This window comes from Mauremys reevesii, linkage group 5 (genome assembly GCF_016161935.1).
Source record: "Mauremys reevesii isolate NIE-2019 linkage group 5, ASM1616193v1, whole genome shotgun sequence".
Taxonomy (NCBI): domain Eukaryota; kingdom Metazoa; phylum Chordata; order Testudines; family Geoemydidae; genus Mauremys; species Mauremys reevesii.
The window spans coordinates 99,433,615-99,457,245 of NC_052627.1; the positions used below are offsets into that span (position 1 = coordinate 99,433,615).

At 38.6% G+C, this 23,631-nt stretch overlaps 1 long non-coding RNA gene across 1 annotated transcript; it reads left to right on the plus strand.

Annotated features, from left to right (window-relative positions):
* The first annotated feature begins 803 nt into the window (after nucleotides 1–803).
* On the plus strand, nucleotides 804–21,312 carry LOC120406646. Its single transcript, XR_005599441.1, has 4 exons — nucleotides 804–939; nucleotides 1,605–1,677; nucleotides 14,880–14,939; nucleotides 21,089–21,312. It is a non-coding gene; the product is annotated as an uncharacterized LOC120406646 (long non-coding RNA).
* Nucleotides 21,313–23,631: the final 2,319 nt, after the last annotated feature.

Consider the following 23,631-nt stretch of genomic DNA (forward strand, 5'->3'; position numbering starts at 1 on the left):
TTCTAAGTGTTCTACATTTTCAGTTCCAAAGCACTGAAGGAAGGACAGTAGAAAATTCAAGGACTCAACATGGACACTCCCCTCCTTGTGTTAGCATTTGGTAGCAAGAATGTTATTGGCATGGACATAGACATCATATTCAGTCTTAGGCTTATTTTCTGCCTCTCAATCAAATTGGGCATCATACATGGCCTAGGTCCCACCTGCCTTAGCATTCGTAGCCTAAACACTGGCAATTAAGTCAGATCTATTTTTCCAGCTTTTAGACTTCCCTACCCTTTATTATGACAAGACACATGGTGACTTAAGTAGGTATCTGTGTCTGCTTTCTCTTTCTTCAGCAATGCTAAGCTTATTGATAATCTCATTGACACAATAGGTCATCTTAATATATTGTATTGCTCAATGAATGATTTGGGGACCACCTTCTGCTTTAATGCCAATACATCACTATATGTGGCATTGAGGCCAGTAAGTGGGCCCAAGATTTTCCTCAGCAAAAATAAGTTTCTAGAAGTCAACCGCCTCTCTAGTTCTGAAGGAGTCTTGGCCTAAGAATTGGAGCATTACTAATCTGCAAGAAAGCCTAAGGACTCCATGCACAAACTTCAAATTTCTATTCTTTCCCAGTGAGGCTCTAGATCTGTTAAAATAAGTTTACTTTTATTGCTATAGACTAGTATTGATAATTTTTGCAAAACAGGATTTTTTTGAACTACAAAATATATAATTTACATCTTAATTAACTAAAGCAATTTATCTTAATTTAGAGTACAGCAAATTAGTCACTGGGGAGTTCAGTGGAACTTGATGGTTCGTACCAGCTGAGAATCTGACCCTGTTTAAGTGCCTGATATCTCAAGGCCCATAATTTTCTCCCTTCATCACTATTAGCATTGATTACAGTGGAACAATAAGTGGAATATAGTACTACGTAAGGTAAGGGTGGAATAATCAGGCCCACAGAATATAGATCTCCACTTATAATTTAAATTATAAATTAAGAATTTAGATTACTCCTGTAGGTAACTCTCTTCATTGTAGATATAATCCCCCCAAACCATTAGAATTGCTGTGTTACTTCTGTGTAGAAAGGGAATAATGCAGAGCAACCATGCAGGGGCCCTTGAACCTCCTGTGTACAGCAGAGATGTCCTCTGCATAAAATGGTGGCTACAAAACCCCCATATGGGGGCTGCATGAAGGTTTGACCCATGGCTTTGAAGTATCTGCCACAGAGGGACTGCAGACTTCTCCCTGTGTTCAAACTTCAGTGTGTGGATTGGATTCCATCCCGCATGATACCCACAGGTCTCTACACAAAATGTATTTACTCCTGCTCTGAGTGGGGGAAAAAGTAAGTAGAATTTGACCCATCTGAAAGTCTCCCAGCTGGACAAGTAATGTCAAATCGTGAGTGTGTGGTGTGTTTTTAAGAAAAACTCTGACCAAGCCAGTGGAAAGTTCAAATAGCACTAAGTGAATTAGCCCATGGAGAAGCTAGAATTGTATGACGCCACTGTATGGTTATTGGTGGTAATATTCATTAAATCACAATAGCTACAGACATTAATGACTGCATTATAAATCTTTGTAATTGACAGAGAATGGATGTCCCAGAGAAAGTACATGTAGGAGTAACAATATGAAACGAAGTAAACAGAATAACAGAAAAAGGTAGGCTTCATTTTAGGAAGACATTTCTAATGGTGAGATCTGTTAGACTGTGGCATAAATAATCTTCTAGGGAAAATCGTGGAAGCTTCATTGGACAGAATGTTGTCAGGCATACAATAGAAAATAATCTTGCATTGTCAGGGAAATGGTCATAAGCTACAATTAAAGAAATCAGAAACAGAAAAATCATATGATTGCCTGGTTTGGTCAGAATTGTTTAATATAAGATATCAAATACCACAGTAAATATCCTAGCTAGCGTGATATAAAATTGTGTCAGTATATTAAGTAGTTCCCACTCTCCTTTTGGACACAGTCTTGCCCCTTTTGTTGCTCCAGAGTAAAAAGATTCCTGAGGCAGGGATGGAACCGTCTTGTTAATAACATACCTAGTTCTTATATAGTACTTTTAAACAGTAGATCTCAAAGTGCTTTATAAAGGAGGGCAATAGTATTATCCTGATTTCATGGATGTGGAAACTGAGGCACAAAAGGGTGGTGTTAGTCAATCAACTTTCCATAGTATCCTGCTTAGGGTTGTGGAGTCAGCTGCTTTACTTTCCTGGTGCTTTTAAGACCCTGGATTTTTCTCCTCTCCAGTACTTCATTTCAGTTCAATAAAGCCAATGAAAAGTATGTCAGTTGGGAATGAAAAAAATCTCATGCACAATTACAAAATGGGCAAGAACTGGGTAGGTAGTATTGCTGAAAGGCATCTGGGGGTTACAGTGGATCACAAATTGAATCTGAGTCAATGTGATGCAGTTGTGGAGAAAAGGATAGTATCCTTCTGGGGTGTATTAATAGGAGTATTTAATGTAAGATAAGGAAGGTAATTGCTTTCCTGTACTCAGCAATGGTGAGGCCTCAGCTGGAGTATTGTGTCCAATTATGGGCACCACCTTTTTGGGAAAGATGTGGACAAACTGGAGAGTCCAGAGGAGAAAAACAAAAATGTTAAAATGCTTCAAACTTGACCTACAAGGAAAGGTTTTAAAAAAACAAACCTGGGCATGTTTAGTCTTGAGAAAAGACTGAGGGGGACCTGATAAGCGAAGTTCCCTCTAAGATGGGGGGCTGTGAAGCTGCCTATTAAGCCCCATGCAGGGGCCCAGGGCTCCGGTGGAGAGGTGCCCCTCCCTGCTAGCCCCAGCTGTGGCTGCGGGAGGGGTGCTCCTCCCTCAGCACGGACTTGCTGTGGCTGGGGAAGAGGTACACCTCCCTCGGCCCGGCCCAGCTCCACCAGAGCTCCCGCAGCCCCGAGTTGCTGCAGTGAGAGAAGGCTGGGGGGAGTCCTCTCTTCCCCACTGCAACACCTGGGTAGTCTGCACCCCAAACCTTTCATTCCCATCCCCACCCCCAGCCTGCGCTCCCCCACACTCCAACCCTCTGCCCTGAGCCCCCTCCTAAACCCCTCAGCCCTGGCCCACCCAGAGCCCTCATCCCCCTGCACCCCAACCCTCTGCCCCAGCCCTGAGCCCCCTCCCACACTCCGAACCCCTTAGCCCCACCAAATGAATTTTGTTATGTTTACCAATATGAAGGACCATAACTGTGAGTGGGGTGCAGAGAAGGCATGGACACATTAAAAGGACTTTTGGTTGCTGGACTTAAGAATCTGAGGGAAAAGAACAGTGCCCAACTTACTTGGGGGTGAGGCTTTTGCTCATGGTTTATGTTTATGAACCCGATTTGTGGTGGTTTCCCAAATTAATGCCAAGTTACTCTCCCCCCCTCTTTTATTAAAAGATTCTTTGCTACATTTTAGGGCATGTCTGCACTATGAAATTAGGTCGATTTTTATAGCAGTCAATCTTTAGCAACTGATTTTATACAGCTGATGGTGCATGTCCCCACTACGTGCATTAGGTTGGCAGTGTGCATCCTCAATACCGTGGCTAGCATCAACTTATGGAGTGGTGCACTGTGAGTAGCTGTCCCCCTGCCCATTGGAATTCTGGGTTAAGCTCCCAGTGCCTGATGGGGCAAAAACATTTTCGCGGGTGGTTTTGGCTTCATGTCATCAGTCTCCTCTCCTCCCTTCTTCCCTCCTTGAAAGCAATGACAAACAATCATTTTGCGCCTTTTTTCCTGGGTTATCCATGCAGACACCATAGCATGGCAAGCATGGAGCCCACTCAGATGTACACTGCTTCAACCACAGTTGGCACAGGAAATAAAGTCCCTATTGTTCTGAATCATTCTTTTTCTTTATTTTTAAAAAAATGAGATGACCGGCAATGCTGACTAGTAAAAGGAAGCCTGGGTGTACATAGGGTTTGATAATGGGGTGGGGGAGGAGGGAAGGATAAAGCCATATTGCTTATTGTAGCCATAATACAAATCAAAGCTGTTTGAATGACAGCCTTCTGTTGCTTGGGCCATCCTATGGAGTTGACTGGCAGGGTGCCCGGAGCCTCCCTCTCCCCTGCCCCCACCTCCGTATTTGGGCATCTGGGTGAGGAGGATATGGAACTTGGCGAGGAGGGGAGGCGGTTACACAGTGGCTGCAGTGAGGGTCTGTAGTCCAGTTGCCTTTCCTGCAGTTCCACAAGACGCCTCATCATGTCAGTTTGCTCCCCGTTTAGCCTCAGCATCTCCTCCTGCGTGTTCCAATCAGCTCACTGTATGCTTTCCTGTCCTCTGCCATGGAATGCCTCCATGCATTCAGCTGTGCCCTAGCAGTGTGAGAGGATTGCATGAGCTCTGAAAATGTCATTGCAAGTGTGGGGTGTGTTTTTTGTTCTTCTAGTCTGCAATAACCTCAGGGATGGAGTTGATGCGGGGATCATAGAAACATTTGCAGCTGCAGGGAGGAAAAAATGGGAGAGTGGACTTTACAGAAGATACATTTCTGAGAACAAAAGGGACACTCTTTCACAGTGAATCAAGCAATTCACAGCAGACAGCACGTGTGTTTTAGGTACAAGGTTGCATTTTGCCTTTTATATTGAGCACCTGCTGGTATGGTGACACATCACACATGGCTGGGCAACAGACTTTGGTTTGCAGGCAGCCGTGGTAAGCAAAAAGGTACATGGGGTTGGCTTCTTCCACATTCATAATATGTGGGAATGGTTTCATACTGCAGTGCCCTCCTTTCCTATAGCAACCAATGCCAGTTGTGTTTGCCATTTGAAAGGAGGAGCTGTGTTTAAAAGGAGGAGCTGCGGTTTTCAGGTGGATGTGCAGCACACTACTTCCCCTTAGCGTGGCTATTCTCCGGGAGGACTTTATCATAAGCAATCATACTGTTGTACTGTAACCAGCAGTGTTCTATTTTGTATATTTCCTCTTAATATTAATCATTTATTCTATTGGTCTATGGCAGGGGTCGGCAACTTCTGGCACGCGGCTTGCCAGGGTAAGCACCCTGGTGGGCTGGGCCAGTTTGTTTACCTGCCGCGTTGGCAGGTTTGGTTGATCGCAGCTAACACTGGCCTGGGATGGCGAACCACAGCCAATGGGAGCAGCGGGAAGCCACAGCCAGCACATCCCTCGCCCGCACTGCTTCCCACAGCCCCCACTGGCCTGGGATGGTGAACCACAGCCAGTGTTAGCTGCGATTGGCCAAACCTGCCGACGCTGCAGGTAAACAAACTGGCCTGGCCCGCCAGGGTGCTTACCCTGACGACCCGCGTGCCAGAGGTTGCTGACCCCTGGTCTATGGTATATCTAGCAAAAGAATGCAAGTGTAACATCCCACCCCACCCCCAGAAAAACGAGGAGTCTGGTGGCACCTTAAAGACTAGCAGATTTAAGGTGCCGCCGGACTCCTCATTGTTTTTGTGGATACAGACTAACACGGCTATCACTCTGATACTTCCTCCCTGGGTTACTTGGGAGCAGGCACCACTCACCTGTGTGCCAGGGCATCTGATGTTGACATTAAAGGAGATCATGAGTATTCCAGTGGTGATGTTGGATAGGTGGGAATCCACTATCCACTCCTCTGCTGCAGTCCCTTTACTCTTAAAGGAATTTAAAATTAGCCATGTATCCACCTGGCTGGCCCCTGTACACAGTCAGGTCACTTGGAAACCTCTGGCTATAAACCTATTCTAATAATAATTAATAATCTGTGGCCTCTGTGTAACTAAAAAATATCAGTTATAAGTAATATACATCCAATATACTTAGAGTTTATACACCTTTACTTAAAAAAACAGGGTTTAACAAACTAAGATTAAATGTCACTACAGATTTAAATCTACACGGGCAGTTGAATTAAATCAATTAACAAATATAATATACAGTAATAAATGAAACTTAGTTAACTGGCATTTACACTGCCACCATTTACCCCACCCCACAGCGTAAACTCCACTTGCTTGCATGGGCACGTGGGAAGATCTGCAGCTGGAGACAGCACTCTGTTGGTTCTGTGTATCAGTCCAGCCAAGGCAACAAGCTGCACAACCCCTCTGATGACTGGAGTTGGCTCCACCAAATGTCAGCAGCTCTGCAGCCTGGTTCAGAGGGAAGATCACTCTGTCTCTCCTCATATTCAGTCTTCCTGCTGTGCCCCTTCCTTTGCAAGTACTTTCCCAAACAAGGCAGTTCCTTCACTGCAGCCCACCTCAGCTTCCTAGCAGCAGTTCCTGGTATGGACAGAGCTCCACAGCAGCAATCTCACTCCTCTCCCAAAATGGAGTCCACCGCCTGGAAGAGAGTCTCTCCCTGGAAGACTCTCTCACTCCTTCCTCAAGGCATATGGGAGTTATAGTCTCTAAGGCTAGATTGCTGTGCACAGGGTCTTCCCAACTGGAGCACGTTCAATGAAGTTCAGAAGCCCGTCTAGTAAATGATGTCTACATAAGGAAGCATTTTATTTTATTTTTTTTTGTATTGGGCAACTAAGTCAAACAGTAGATGTATTAAGCCCAGAAACATGAGTGGCCCATATTTTTAGAAATCATAAGTGCTTACCTGGATGTGTACTTTAGTTTGTGCCCCACTTGAGTGCACTCACAGACCTAGATTTACTTAAGTCACAACTCTACAAGAGTCCTGTTGTTGGATCCTTGTGCTGTCACAGAACCTGCCTGAATGCTGTAGAGCTTTATGTGTCTGAAAAAGTATGCTGTGCACACCAGCTTGCAGTCTTGGGGGGGTCATGCCTTAAAATTTGGACCTGAACCTACTAGTTATTTGGTGGTCACAACTGATAACTTCAAATTTGTCTATGAAATCTCTGCGGACAGCTGGATCCATGCAAAGAGTTCTGTCGAAATCACAGCATAGAATAACATGTAAGATTGTTGTTGCCTGTAACAATCCACTGAAGCTCTGCATATCAGCATGCTGATCTGCAGCAGAGGAGAATTCAACCACAGAGGAGAAAGAGATAAGAGATGGGATGTGCAGAGTGAAATACTGAAGGACATTTTTATAAAGAAGAAAAGGAAGTATAAAATTTTGAGTAATAAAATCATCACAAGCAACCTTGCCAATGCAAAATAATTATAATTCCATAGATTTATTTATACAGATGTTGTTGTGGGCCCTACTGACTCATATAGATATGTGGGGAGAGAGAGAGAGAGAGAGAGACTTTTACTGACTATATTACAGCTCATGTGCTATCCTAGTAATCTGGAAAGCTTAATTTTAAAAGTCCTGTTGATTTTAATGAGGCTGTTTTACAAGCATATCCAGCTCTAATGAAGATGCTTTTTGCTATTAGGAAAGGTCAGGTCACTTGAAACTGCTGAGCTTTTGCACTTACGTCTTTGTAATGCATTACAAGACATCAGTGAGACACACACTAAAAATAAAAATAAAAATAAGTCACCTTTCTTTCAGCTGCAGATGCAAATCTGTACCACATAGGTGTATAGTTATATCCTGGATTATGAATGAAATATTAGAGTGTGTGTGTGTGTTTAATTCAGTGGCTCAGAGGTATTGGAAGGGAGACCTTCCCCCTCCCCCCTTGAAACTAGCACATTAAGATCCTCTCCATTCTTTTATTTAAAAAATGTAATTGAATCCTTAATCAGATTGTACTTTGAAGCTTCTGTATGGATCCTGTGTCCTGTGTTTTATATGCACTGGTGCCAACTACTCCTTCTCTCCCCCTCCCACCCCCCCCCCCAGATGGATTTCAGTTTTTGGTCTTTCCATAAGAGCACAGCCAAGTTTTTTTGCATGGTTCAGCATTCAAAGATGAATAATCAAGTTGAAAACTTCTCTTCACTGCAATGATCTCCATCAAAACAAGGTGACCTTATGTCAGTTTCCATTAAAAAAATTAATCTTAATATGTTGCACTCAACTAAATTTTAATGTTAACTCTTGTTTAAAGGGATGCATCATATTTAAAATTTCACTAATGTCTACTGGAATAATTAGTATTATGGCAGGAATTAGTAAAACTAAAACCTCCCTAGACACTTAAAGTAAAAGCATATAGTAATAATCAGATGAACATTAGCAAGATCCATGAATTCTGGTTTGTAATACTTTCGAGTAACATCAGTTCTTTTAAAACTAGAAATATCTGAGCTCCTGCACTTTTTTTTTAAAGGAGAAGGTGCTGGTTTTAATATTCACTATCTGAAAACAGTAGTGATAATTGACTTCATCTGCTGACAGTGTTGCTAATGACATGTGCAGATACCATGATTTTTCAGTAGAAATAACTTAATGATTATACTTTCTTTAACTGCAATTGTGCACTTTTTAAATGTATAAGAACTGTTAAAAGCTTGTAAGTCCCTATATTTATTAATCTCTTGATTTTAAGAATTGTGATTGAATGATGCTTTCTTTGAGAGATGACATTTCTATCTTTAAAAGCTGAACAGAATTTATAATAATCTACACAGTGAGCTCCTCATTTATAATATTAGGCACTCAGACAGACATAGAACAATAATTTGATATGGTAATTATTCTATCATCCTTTTATCCCAAAAATTTAGAGAATTATGTTAGGAAAAAATATTGGAAGTGAAATTCCTAGCAAAGAGCAATGATCCTTCAGACTTTGCAAGAAGTCAAGGAAACCTTTGTTTTATATTATGATTTCTTTAGAGAGATTTGCAGAATAACACATAGAAAAACAGCTATTCAGTGCTCATTGCTGAGTGTTAAAATAAGCTGTTGACTAGGTGATTTTTGCTTAGGAAGAACAATTACATCAAAATATTATAAATGGTTATTTGTATATTGCATTAATCATATGCTAAGTTTCTTTGAGGATTGACTGAATCATAACAGCATCCAACAGCAAGGGGAGCTCTAAGACAAGTTGGAGTAAATGGAGAGGCTGGTGAGGGAAGATTAGAAATGCAGCCAGGAAAAGATGGTGAGAAGCTGACAGGAGGGGGAAGGGGAAGGGGAAGGGGAACTGTTACTCAACCTAAGTCATGCGGATGGAGGTGTTTACAAAGCCCATGGAAGAAAAGGGAGAGAAACTAAGAGAACCAGCCCCATAACTAAATAGAGATGGCCAAAGCACTTGGGGGGAAAAATAAATCAAGCACAAAATGTGAGAGATGTCAGGTACCTAAGAGAATCTCCTAGTCATGACAGAGATGAGTATGTAATAGCTGAAATAAGGAGATCAAATGTGGATTTTATGATGTGCAGCCACCTCCATAGGTTACAAAGAAGCTCACTTCTTTCAAATAGTCCAGTGGAAATAGCCTATGAATTGAAGTTATTGATTTTTTTTTTCCCCCTCATTGGCATGAACACTAACACAACTTTTTGGCTATTAATCTCAATTTGTGGTGTCTTTCACAAATATATTACAAAATTAAACATGTTTATTTTCTTTATCCTGAGATTTGTGGTACTAACTTCTGGAGCTAATTAGAAAAATAGCATAATTTCTGCTAAACTGTATGTGTTTAGTATTAACAATCCAGGCCCTAAATTGTAATAACAGTGGAATTTTCTATTATCTCTGTCTATATGCAGTGTCTGGGTAGCTATATGTTACACATGTAGAATAGTATGAAACATTAGTCTGAACCTGCAAAAGAACTTGGGAACTACAGAAACTATATAAGCAATTATACTGCATTCGTCACCTTCAACAAGAATGCATGGGAGGGTTTGCTTCCAACTCAAAACTGCCGTATTCAGCTTGCAAATCCTTTCTCAAAGACTGCATGGTTCACAAATCCCAAGTGTGTGTGTGTGTGTGTGTGTATACAGTCCTGCATATTATACATACACATTGAATTTTACAATATATGTACAATAGCATGTAAGGTGTTCCATTGCAGCATACTGTATTAAGAAGCTATTTTTAAAGACTTTGTTGATTTGAAGATGAGATGGTCAATAGATAGCAAACAGAAATAGTGGAAATAAACAGAGCTCCATCACAACGTTAGCGAAGATGGGATACCTTATTAACAATCATGATAAAGAGAATGAGGTTCCTATTGCAGCAGGTATGCTGATGAGTTTTGATGTAGTCTCAAAATATTGAATCCAGTTTCTCGTAGTCCTTATTCTTTCCACAGAAGTTGGTCCTCAACTTCTCAAAGTCAGTAATATCCTTTATTTGATTAATCCACTGATCAACCTTTAGCTTTCGTATGTGGGATACATCGTATGTGAGATGACTAGTTAGTCCTCTGTTCTCTATGAAGAAATTCTCTTTTACATGCCAGCTCAACAGAATCTTCATTCCCAATGCCAGGAGTCATTTGGATGACTTTTAAAAATAATCTTTAGAACCTTTCCCATAAACTTCTCACATTTGGGCAGTTTCAACAGAACTGTTAGATACTAATCCAAGTTTGTATTCCAAGAACTTTACATCCATGTCAGTCACTTAAGATTGGTCTATAAGACCTTTTAATATAAGCAATTTTGAGTGCTTGAGAGAAACCAATTAAAATAACAGAGACCAATTTAATATTAAGATTTACAGAAACCCAGGAGTTCTTGCCCCTATCTTGCCACTGATATTGAAACAGAATCCTCTAATAAATTCAGTGGGGAATTCTGCTTAGAAAACAATGGCACAGCATAGCTCTGTGTTTGCAAAGCTTTGTTTTTACTGATTTTATATATATATTTACATAATTTTTAGTAAAATATCAATCTGATTTATCAAATGCAGTTTGACATAATTTCTTAGTTTCCACTACAATATAGGCCTGCTCCTGCTCTTGTTGAAGGCAATCAGATCATAAATTATTTTAATGAAACTTTTCTAGATAATAGTGCGTATAATTAGAGGATTTTTTATAGCAATCTAGACTATATAGCTACAAAAATAATACCAAATTGTATTAAGTAGTTGCACACAGTGTGATATTAATGGCCTAGTTCTCTTTATTTAGGAAGAACTCCAAATTATTTCAGTGGCGGGTTTTGCCTGAGTAATAAGTTTGGACTTAGGTTTGAAGTATAAAAATGAGGTAAGGATGAAAAATAATATCACTATGATTTGAAATATTCAGTGTGGGCAGCATGAGAGAACAGTTTACACTAGAAAAATAATTGTTTTCAAAATCCTAATAGGAATTAAATAAAAATAATTCTGCATTTCTGTAGCAATCCACAAAAATCCATTGTATACAATGCTGTCTAATGAAAAACAACAGGGCAGGAATGGTAGCTAATAGATTTTTCTATATATTTTAATTGGAAGCTGAGTGTCCCAACTTTCAACCTGATTACATTTGTAATAGTCACCACTATTCTGTGAATAGTATGCTAGTGAAAAATTCCAATGGAAGAAGATGAATATTTTCAAACAAATGCATTTTTGGATTAGGATTATATATAGATAGATAGACTTTCAGGAAATAAAGTTGCCTTCTGAAAAACAAACAAACAGAAATGGAAAGCAACTGGCTGCCCATAAAATTGAAGTTCATATTTGGAGTCAGAAACATCTTGTGAAATCACTTTTGTGTATGAAGAGATAAATGCACTAAGGAAAAGAAGTATATTTAGGAGCTGTCAATATTTTTTTTCTACTCTAAACTGCTGTATTTCTATCTGACTGGTGCATTCTATCTCATTGCTTGGCAACAGATTGAGAGGAATGGCTAGAGAAATTACACCAGGTAGCTGTAGATCCTGGAACGAACTCCATCTACAAAGCCAGAATGTGAGAGAATTGTCAATAGTATATATTTTGCTAGAAAGGTAGAAGGTTTGTGTAGAGTAGAATAAAATCCTATGTCCTCCCTCATAGGATGTTTCATCTAAATGTTTTGAAAGACCCCAAAATTCATTTTTTTTATGTATTTATCAGTAATGGTGACTAAATGTAGAAGGCAAAGATACATTGGATTGGGAATATCTTCCTTATTGTAGTGCTACCAAACTTTGAGGCAATGGTTGACATAAAAATAGGTATGTATCATCTATAGAAATTAAATTTACTGTGGTTTTGGGGGAGGGGGCAATAGTTTCTTTCATATAGTATTTGAAACAATGTGTAAATATCAATATGTCTAATGGTACCCAGTGCACATGAAACAGATAATTGCCCAGTTGCTACTGAAGTTAATTAGTTGCTTATGACTAAATTACTAATGTCTTCAAACAGGGACTAATCAGCAGACCAGGTTATAAGCATAAGCTTTTCTTTAGGTAGATTTCTTCAGAGGGGCAGATATGTTTCAACGGCTAGATCCTTAGCTGGTAGCAAATCAGAGTAGCTTCACTGAAGTCAATGGAGCTTTGCTACTTTACACCAGCTGAGGATCTGGCTATAAATCTTTGTTCAAACATATTATTGTCAGAAATATGAAGTTATTGGTTCAGTTGGTAATGATATAAAGCAGACCCAGAAATGGTGTACAACATATTGCCATAACTAATACTCTGTAAAAGTACAATTCTAAACTTTTTTCAAATAGTACCATAAATAAGCTGGAATTTTAGATCAGGAGTTTACCATGTAAATTAGATATGACATGTCACGCAGGTGATGACATGCAAGAGGAAGGGTCACATAATATTACATAATGTGGCTGTTTAAATCAATGACTTATGTATTATGTTGATTCATTGCCTTTAATGTAGGTTTTAAGATATGCAGACTTTAAGATTGTGTTCCTAGAGAATCAGCTTTCTGTACTTGAGATCCATAACACTTCTGTGATATTTCATGTAGGAATAATACATACACTGAACTGAAGGATAGAAAAGAAATAGAAATCTGACCTCCATCAAGCTGTACTAGAAGGAAACAGAAAATTCTTTGTTAGATACCAAGTTTGTTTGTTTGTTTTTTCACTAGGAGTGCAGCAATCGATGAACTCTGAAAATTTCCAGAGTGATAAATCTAGTTGAAGTTTTGATTCAAAGAGCTTTTGGCTGTAGATCAAGATATACTTTACTTTTTTTTTTTCCTACTCACAGAAAACACACTCCTAAACAAAAGCGCTAGCAAATGCTATCCATCATCTTAATAGAAACTCTCATCACCTTGATGAATTGATTTGAACACATTTCCTAAAATCAGAAGACCTGAAATGGCTGTTTGCTGAATGCAGCAGTGTGGGCATGATGTTTTCATAATTCTTTAATGAATTTAATATTGTGTTTAAAGTCAAATGGTGACATTCACCATTTACCTACTGGAAAGGACCTATTTCTTGTGTGAGTCTAGTTCAAAATAATGACTGACAGTATCAATACTTTGATATATCACAAAATGAAAAACTAAAATATGTCCATTCATCATGGAAAGCCTAACCCACCTGGTCGAAGCATAAACATAAATACAGTGAGCCAAAATAACATTATGATCCATCATTTATGGAGGCTACCAACCATTAAAACATTGACAAATATTGCTGGTTGTGGAAAAGATAATAGGTGTGGCAATGTGTGAGCTCAAAAAGCATGAAAGGTTTATGCCATATAGTCTGTGGGATGCAAGGTTTTTACTGGAATCAAGATGCTTATGAATATCTTTAACCTTTCCAGTCTCCTCACAGCAAAGGTTGTAATGGTAGCTCTTTCTCTTGGCTGGCTATTCCAAACTCTTGCTATTCCTGAAGTAAAAAACAGTGATATGTAAGAGATGAGGAATAATGTGGGGTGGAAATGATGCATGAAGGAGGATATCATTACAGGTGCTGGAACTGGTTAATATTTCCCCACTCTTTTACACAAAATTTTGAACTAAAAAATAAGGAAAAATGTTGACAATTTTTTTTTTTGTGAAACTTACCTCCTCTTTTTGATCTACAATAGAGATAGTTGAATTTGAACAGTTTTGAATTTTGGAGGAAAAAATTGGGGAAAGATTTGTACAAATTTGCTTTCTTGATTAGTTCTAATAGAAATCCTATATGTACATGTCAAAAATTACTCAGGACACAGCCATGGAGACAGTGATGTTATCTGTATCCTTATACTCATCTGATCTGGGCAGAATACCAGGAAAAAAAGACCCAATTGTGTGATAAGCCCCTTAGGACAATCATATTATGGTGACTATGATGATGAAACTGACTCTGGTCAACAGGAGACTAATCTATTTGATTGCCAAAGTGCTCTCTCATGCTCAATTGTCAAATGATCTCCAGAGAGGAAGAATCAAAGGAATGTCTACATTGTCTCATCAAAATTGCCAAGTCTTTCCATTATTCATGTATGGTTATCTCCTCTCATCTTAATTTTCTGATTTGGAGACATAGAAATCTTGTATACTCATCAGGATTCTTGAAAAGCCCTAGTCAGTAATGCCTCTAGTCCAGGTTACACATGTTTCATACTATTTTTGATTACTTTAAACTGTAGAGCTGAGCAAATAATTCATTTACTGGTTTGGTAGTCAAACTATTTTTGTTAGGGTCAATCCAAAATTGATTTTTTTTTTGTTTTAAGTTTTCTTGCTCAAATGAAAAACTGGAAAAAAAAATACATTTTGGGTCAAACAAATAACTAGTTGGCACAAAACTCTTTTTTTTTTTCTTTTGTTGGGGGAATGTTTTTTGCCATTGTTTTCTTTTAAAATAAATCTAGATAAATTTCAAGATGAAACAAATTGAGAAACAAAGTCAATATTTTTTTGTTTTAGGAATGTTGAAATAATCACTGTTGTGTTTTTTTAATCAATCATTGGCTGAAATAATTGACCACATTCGACTTGAATTTGTGAATAGTTTTGACCAGAAACTGCAATTTTCTGTTAATAAACTGTTTGTCTGAAACACTTCTCTCAGCTCTTTTCAGTGTTTTTTTTTTGTTTAACATATTTACAGATTCAGAAGACACCATGTTACATTTCAGTCACTTTGGAAAATTCACCATGCCAGACAAAGGTGGGTTTCAAGATAGCAATCTCCTTCCCCACAAAAACCAATGGCTTTCATGGAAGTTCCCTCTCTTCTCCAAGATTCTGATCACTTATTACAAAGGATCCCCTTATAACCTCCTTAGAAATCTGAGGCAGAATTCCTCCTGCAGCTCCTGCTACAGTGGTGATGGGGCACTGGACTAGTTCCCATTTAACCACTGCCTAGAAGACAATTAGTATTTGGGTGCCTCTTGATCTGTACTGGGACAATAATGTTAGAGTGCATGAATAATGTTATGAGCTGGGTAAAACCTTGTTATGAGTTGAATTAAAACCTGGTTGGGATCAATGGGTGTGAATGTACCCTTTGAATAACATGACTGTAAGGATTAATTAATAACAATCCTCCACCTAAAGAATGTAAGACCAACCATACTGGGTCAACCTAATGGTCCATCTAACCAGTAACCTGTCTTTTGACAGTGGCCAGTGCCAGATGCTTCAGAATGAATGAACAGAACAAGATAATCAAGTGATCCATCCCTTGTCATCCAGTCTCAGCATGTAGCAGTCTGAGGTTTAGCGACACCTAAATCATAGGGATGCATCCCTGACGATCTTGGCTAATAGTCATTGAGGGAGCTATCCTCCATGAACTTACCTTTAAAAAATAGTTATTTTTGGCCTTCACAACATCACTTGGCAACAAGTTCCAACTGTGTGTTGTGTGAACAATTACTTCCTTTATCTGTTTTAAACCTGCTGCCTAGTAATTTCACTGGCAAAAGGACTATGTGAACCTGCCCAGGAGTTTTGCACTGTCTGGGAGCGGGTGTGTGTGTGAAGGAAGGCAGAACGCAAAAAATGATGGAAATTGAGACAGCAGCAGACTGAATAAATCCAAGCTGAAGATTGTAAGCATGATGGACTCTGAGTGAAACTTAGAGATTCGTTCTGGGTCACAGGTGCTGGCTGAAAAGTTTGGGCCCGTAAATTAAGAAACTACTCCTTTTTGCCTTTTGGTTCATCCTGTATTTGGATAAGCAGGACCTTGTACAAGTTGTAAATAAACAGGACAGCTTCAAAGAAAATACCAGACTCCATCACCAGTTTCTAGTCTCAAGTGGATCATCCCCAGGACCAGCACTTTAACTAGCTGCTCGGGTCAAAAGTGGGTAACCGTGTCCTTGAGTCAAGAAGCATAGCAATCTTTCTTCTGTGTAGCTCACGTGACAGTTATATATGTAGACGAGCAACTATTAGTGAATTTAGAGTCTAGAGAAAATAAGGGATTGGCACTTTAGGAGCAGGACAGAGGTAAATGTGTGGTGGTTAGGAAACTGTTAGAATAGCAGATATACATCTTTGGGAAAGGTTATAAGAAGAACTGGAAATACACTCAGAAATTAGGAAAACAGCTTAGTTGCATCTTTGATTGTGTTATCTGTTCTGGAAATATATGGAAAACTATCTGACAGCTTAGATTCAGATGACGAAAGATGACAGATTTCATTTCATTCTGTATTTCTATTTGATTACACTGTGCTGTGTGTGTGATTACTTGCATGTATTCACTCAGTTTTGTCCTATACACTTCTGTGGGAAGCACCAACTGAGAGCTTAAACTCTTTATAAAACACTGTAAAAAGTTGCTAATGACAACCCACAACAATGTTTTACAAGTTATTTTTCAATTTGGCTGCTTGACTATATTTGAATTCAATTCCTACCAAAAGAAACAAAACAAAAAACACCTGACTCTGTCAGCTTGTGATATATTTAAACAAACAGTATGTGAAGCTAGGATGTTTCTAAAAGACACCTTTTTGTAGTTTTTTTTTTTCTGAACTGCTCTGCCAAATAAATACATAATAAAAATATTGAATAAGGTTTATCTTTAAAAAAACAAATTGAACTGGAAATAATCACACAATGAGACAAATGTGTACCTCTACTGGAGTCAGTGGGACTACCTGCATGAGAAAAACAACATGAAGTAGGCCATGATAAAAAGTTTGTGCTTTGGAATAGATTTATGACATGGCTATTTCTCTACATTCAAGTTTTATGGTGTAAAATGGAAATTAATAACACTGCACACTAACTAAATGCCATTTAAAACTCAATAAAATTAAGAAAGTTTCTTCAAAGTTTGAAGAAGTTTCAGCAAATGTTTTTTGAATTTCAGATCATAAAAATGTACCCTGTTTTGAAATGTTGACCTTTGTCCCATATTCTTTGTGTCCCTGTATCTCAAAAAGAAGTTTGTTACCCTTTCCTGTTTTTCCACATGCTTAAATCTCTGTGTGATGAAGAGTTTGTCCTTTCTTGCTCAAAGCATTGTTACTGGGAAATTTTTGCTATTGACTTTAATGAGATCAGGGTCTGGTACCATGGCCTGTTTCTCCCACTCTTAATTTGGACCTAATGTTTGTGAACACGTTGTCCCTCAGAACCTGATCCACATTGTGTCTCTAATATTCTGGGACTGACATGGCTACAACAACTATGGTGACCAGATAGCAAGTGTGGGGGGAAAAAAGTGTACAGGGCAATAGATGCCTATGTAAGACAAAGTCCTGAATGCCAGGATTGTCCCTATAAAATCAGGACATGTGGTCACCCTAACAACACTGCATACAGCGTATGGGTCCTAAAGCTGACAGATTCTATTTAAGCTCATGAGGCAGAGGCCTGAGTTTCTGGAGTATACAGTTCTAGTAACAGCTCTACAGGCTGGGTTTGATATATTATGGATAGGTAACACCATCTTTTGTTAAGGTTGCAGCCACAGACCTTTCTCAAAGTTGAATTTAGTTCCCTCTTGTAACTTCAAAAAATATACTCTGATCTTTAGGATTAAGTCTCCTGGACAACTTTATTAAAAAAAATAGAATAAGTAAACTTAATACTTCAAAAATTCAGAAAGGAACATTTTCAAGTGTTCAATATTATTTAAATAAGCTTTCGTTTCATTGTGTTCCTCTATCTATTCAATAAAATCACATCACACTCCAACATTTAAAACATACTGTAGGGAATTTTTGACTGTTTTACAAAAGAAATTGTATGCGAGGGCAGGACATTTAAACAATCACCTGTTATTTGAAAATGAGACACAATAGTTAAGAAAATGGAGGAAAGAAATGTGATGGCCAATATTTTTGCTGTTAACCTCTAGCTCAGGCCATTTTCAAAGGTGAAAAAGTCCACAATCTGGTAAAACATTGACTGCTTCCAGATTTTCCACCAAAATGTCCCCTTTGCCTAAGAATATGGGGGCCAGTACTGTCTGGGCTGGACTCATCTCTTCTTCTTGGAGGTTTATCTAGTCTTTTATTTCATTACCTTTTAACATTTGATCATATGAGCTTTCACTAATCTTATTCTATTTTTTTTAAGTCGGTGAAAACCAATCATTGCATGCATTTTTGAAAGTGAAACCACTTGTTTAGGCACCTCAACATGGATTTAGGAGCATCACTTGAGGTGCCCGTTTTTTAAAAATCTTGACTAAAGTTTTTGATTTTGTAAATTAAAGGGTCTCAATCAAAATGTAGGAACAGGAATAATTAGATGATTAAGGTTCTAAATTACTTTATTCCATCAGTCTCCCCTTTAGCCAGTTCTTTATTCACCTTTTAATTCTCATATTAATCCCCATCTTCTCCACTTTATTAACTTCCCATGTAGAACTGTATTAAATGCCTTACTGAAATCCAGATAGATTAGATCTACTGCATTTCCTTTGTGTAAAATATCAGTTATCTTCTCAAAGAAGGAGATCGGGGTGGTCTGCCATCAGCTACATTTTGTAAAACCCTGTTGTATTTTATCCCAATTACCGTTCACCTCTATGTCCTTAAATACTTTCTCTTTCAAAATTTGTTCCAAGGCTTTGCGTACAATTGAGGTCAAACTAACATGCCTGTAGTTTCCTAGATCACTTCCCCCTCTCCCCTTTCTTAAAAATAGGAACTATATTAGAAATTCTCTAGTCATAGAGTATCACCCCAAGTTTACAGATTAATTAAAAATCCCTACTATTGGTCTTGCAGTTTCATCTGTCACTTCTTTAATATTCTTGAATGGAGATTATCCTCCCCACCCTTCCCCTGATTTTAGTCCCATTAAACTGTCTGATTTTTGACTTCCACCTCAGATGTGATAATCTCTACCTCCATATCCTTATTGCCATTTGCCACCCTGCCACGACCCCAAGCTCTTCATTAGCCTCATTTAAAAACAGAGGCAACATATTTGTTTAGGTGTTGGATCTCCACCCCATCCTCAGTGCTTAGCAGTCCCACTTTTTGTTTTCTTCTAATTTATATGGCTATAGAACCTTTCACTACTAGTTTTAAATCTCAGGTCCAACTCCTCTTGGCTTTTGGCAGTTCTCATTTTATCTCTATACTTCCTTACCTCCAAGAGGTAGCTCTCCTTGCTGATCTGTTCCATCTTCCATTGTTTGTAGGCTTTATTTCTTTAAACCACCTGCTTGAGATGCTTTTTTCCTCCAGCTTGGTCTGCACCCCTTCCCTATGAATGTTTTCCCTTTGCTCGAATACTGTGTACAGATGTGATCTCCTCACCTCAAAAAAGATATTCTAGCACTAGAAAAGGTTCAGAAAAGGGCAACTAAAATGATTAGGGGTTTGGAGAGGGTCCCATACGAGGAAAGATTAAAGAGACTAGGACTCTTCAGCTTGGAAAAGAGAAGACTAAGGGGGGATATGACAGAGGTATATAAAATCATGAGTGATGTGGAGAAAGTGGATAAGGAAAAGTTACTTACTTATTCCCATAATACAAGAACTAGGGGTCACCAAATGAAATTAATAGGCAGCAGGTTTAAAACAAATAAAAGGAAGTTCTTCTTCACGCAGCGCACAGTCAACTTGTGGAACTCCTTACCTGAGGAAGTTGTGAAGGCTAGGACTATAACAATGTTTAAAAGGGGACTGGATAAATTCATGGTGGCTAAGTCCATAAATGGCCATTAGCCAGAATGGGTAAGAATGGTGTCCCTAGCCTCTGTTCGTCAGAGGATAGAGATGGATGGCAGGAGAGAGATCACTTGATAATTGCCTGTTAGGTTCACTCCCTCTGGGGCACCTGGCATTGGCCACTGTCGGTGGACAGATACTGGGCTAGATGGACCTTTGGTCTGACCCGGTACAGCCATTCTTATGTTCTTATGCTTGGGATGCAGGTTTCAGAAACCTATATTTCTCCTTCCTGGTCAGCAAGGGCAGACAGTCTTAGGCTTCTTGCTCCCCAGCCATTACCTCTCTTAGGTGGAGACACATGTCTCTCTCTCCCTCCTGTCGGGGGTATTCCCTGCCTACACTGTGAATTCCACAGCAAAGTCAGACTGCCTATGCAGGCCTGCTTTATTTTTCTCCTCAGAGGTGGTAATCAGTTTAATTGCCACAATTAAGTTGCACACAACTCTTTTAAGCAAGCACTTTAATTGTTAAGGTAAAAGCATTACAGAGGAAAACATTAAAAACAATTAAAGAACCTACTAATAATCTTATCAGAGATCACTCCCCTTCTCAGCTCCAGAAGGGCTTTGACCAGCAATAGTCCTTCCAACATTTCCCTAAAGATTCATAGCCACCCCTTGGACAGGAGGAACAGAAAGAAAGCCCCAAGTCAGGTTAAACTCAGGTTATTTATCTGCTGATCTCTAGAGAATCCAGTTTAAACCAGTATATGCATGCCTCTCTAAGTGATGGTGCCATCATATTCAAATCCACTAAAGAGATGAGTCTCCTTGCAAAGGATATTTTACTTTGTGGGTTTCTTTTTACTGTAGGTCAGAAGATGCTTTTTGATATTATAAATCATTAAACCAAAGTTAGTGGTTATACAACTTTTTTCTTGAAATGAGAGCCATGATAGAAGATAAATGGGTACGCTTTGAAAGAACACACTAAAAATATCTTTAAACACACATTGCTTGAATATCTACCTCCGTGATCTAATTATTTTACTAAATCTCAGGTGTTTTGATCTAGTCTTGATTCATTTATAAACATTACTTTAATGACCTTATTTACTACAGTTTATTACTTATGTTGAACAAAAAAATCATATTGCATTATGCAAACTATCCTTCATGTTTACAACACTCCAACTTTTGAAACTAATTTTGTTTTTTTCAAGAATGGAAAGAGAGTGAAATCTGAGTCAGGCAAAGCTGACATATTTCTTCCTTCACAATGAGCACTTGAAATGTGCTCAGAAACAAAAGAAGCCATTTGAGACAGACATTAAGGAATGCAGGTACACAAGCTATTATCTTCAGACATGTCCTGATTCAATGCCTAGTGAAGACAATAGAAAGATTCCTATTGACTTTAGTGCGTTTTGGATCACAAAAAAAGAATTAATCTTTGCTCTTTCCCTGTCACCGGTTCTTTATCTCAATGCCTTTCCTCATTCCTTGGGACTTGAGGCAATTTTCATGAATTGAGTTGTACATGTTAAATATGGTTTTGTCTGCCTGACATTCCATTTGCTCTGTATATGGCTATGAAGGGCTTTTGGATGGTAGTGGAAACTTAAAGGACTCTAGCCCATTCACTGCCAGTATTGTTGGATGTATACCCAAAGTAATTCATGAGTATAATAAACCAATGTGTTTTAATTGTAACAAAAGGTTGCAAGGGACCTCGAGAGTTCATCTAGTTCAGTCCCCTGCACTCATGCAGGACTAAGTATTATCAGACCATCTCTGACAGGTTTTTGTCTAACCTGCTCTTAAGGATCTCTAGTGGGCAATTTATTCCAGTGTTTAACAATTCTGACAGCTAGGAATTTTTTCCCTAATGTCCAACCTAAATTGCCCTCACTGCAATTTAAGCCTACTGCTTCTTGTCCTATCCACAGAGGTTAAGGAGAATAATTTTATCCCTCCTTGTAACAACCTTTTATGTACTTGAAAACTGTTATATCCCCTCCCAGTCTTCTCTTCTACAGACTAACAAACCCAATATTTTCAATCTTCCCTCATAGGTCATGTTTTCTAGACCTTTAATCATTTTTTTTGCTTTTTTCTGGACTTTCTCCAATTTGGTCACATCTTTCCTGAAATGTGGCACCCAGAACTGGACACATTTCTCCAGCTGAGGCCTAATCAGCATGGAGTAGATTGGAAAAATTTTCATGTCTTGCTTAAAACACTCCTGTTAATACATGCCAGGATGACTTTATTTTTTGGCAAGTGTTACACTGTTGACTCTAATTAGCTTATGATCTTCTATGACCCCCGGATCCCTTTCTGCAGTACTCCTTCCTAGCCAGTCATTTGCCATTTAAATTGATTGATTGTTCCTTCCTCATTGGAGTACCATTTGTCCTTATTGAATTTCATCCTATTTACTTTAGACTATTTCCCAGTTTGACCAGATCATTTTGAACTTTAATCCTGCTCTCCAAAGCACTTGCAACCGTTGCCATCTTGGAATCTTGATAAGTGTACTCTTTATGCCATTATCTAAATCATTGATGAATATATTTCACAGAACCAGACCAAGAACTGATCACTTCGGGACCTCACTCAATATGCCCTTCCAGCTTGACTGTAAGCCATTGATGATTACTTTCCAGGAACGGTTTTTGTAACCAATGATGCACCCACTTTATAGTAGCTCCATTTAGGTCGTATTTCCTATGTTTGTTTATGAGAGGGTCATGTGAGACATTATCAAAAGCCTTACTAAAGTCAAGATAACCACGTCTATCATTTCCTTCCTATCCACAAAGCATGTTACCCTGTTAAAGAAAACTATTAGGTTGGTCTGACATGATTTGCTCTTGACAAATCCATGCTGACTGTTGCTTATCCCCTTATTATCTTCTAGGTGTTTGCAAATTGATTACTTAATTATTTGCTCCATTCTTTTTCTGGGTACTGAAATTAAGCTGACTAATTCCCTGAGTTTTCCTTATTTCCCTTTTTATAGATGTGCACTATGTTTGCCCTTTCCCAGTCTTCTGGAATGTCTCATCCTCTCTTATGACTAATTGAATATGGACAAATAATTCTATTATGGGCAAGTGTCTGCAATCTAAATTAATATTGACTATTTCCTGCAACAGGCCTTATTTCATTTACCAGTTTAAAGCCCAAATGTCAATATCTCATCTACATATTTAATACTATAATATATTAGGTCAGATCTTCAGATGGTGTAAATTGGTGTATCTCCATTAATATCAAGTTACACTAGCTAAGGATCAGACCTGTTGTTACAAAATTGCTACTTAATGGGTCAAATATACTTGTAAAATCAATGAGACTGCTGATTTAGATAAAGATAAGCACATGCCATAAGCGTTTGCATCAGGGCACCTTTCTGTGTGTGGGGGGGGCCTGATGTCTGAGCATAATAATGAGGTTAATCAGCCCATTTTTAATGCCCCCAAATATACCTTTCTTTATAAAAAAGCTAACCTCGGTGGATGACACATTTTTCACTTAACATATTTATTTTTCATCTTGTATTTTTTTTCAACCATTAAAAGATTGAATATATTCCAGAAATACTTTGGAAATTTTGAATATCTTAGGTTTTCGGCAATCTCTCTTCATAAAGCTCTCCAGATTGGATTTTACCACCTTCTAAGGAAAGTGCATATTCTTATGGTATATGACCCCTGATGGTGCTGTTGTGCATCGTCTTACAAGTTTTTTCCCCTTAGTT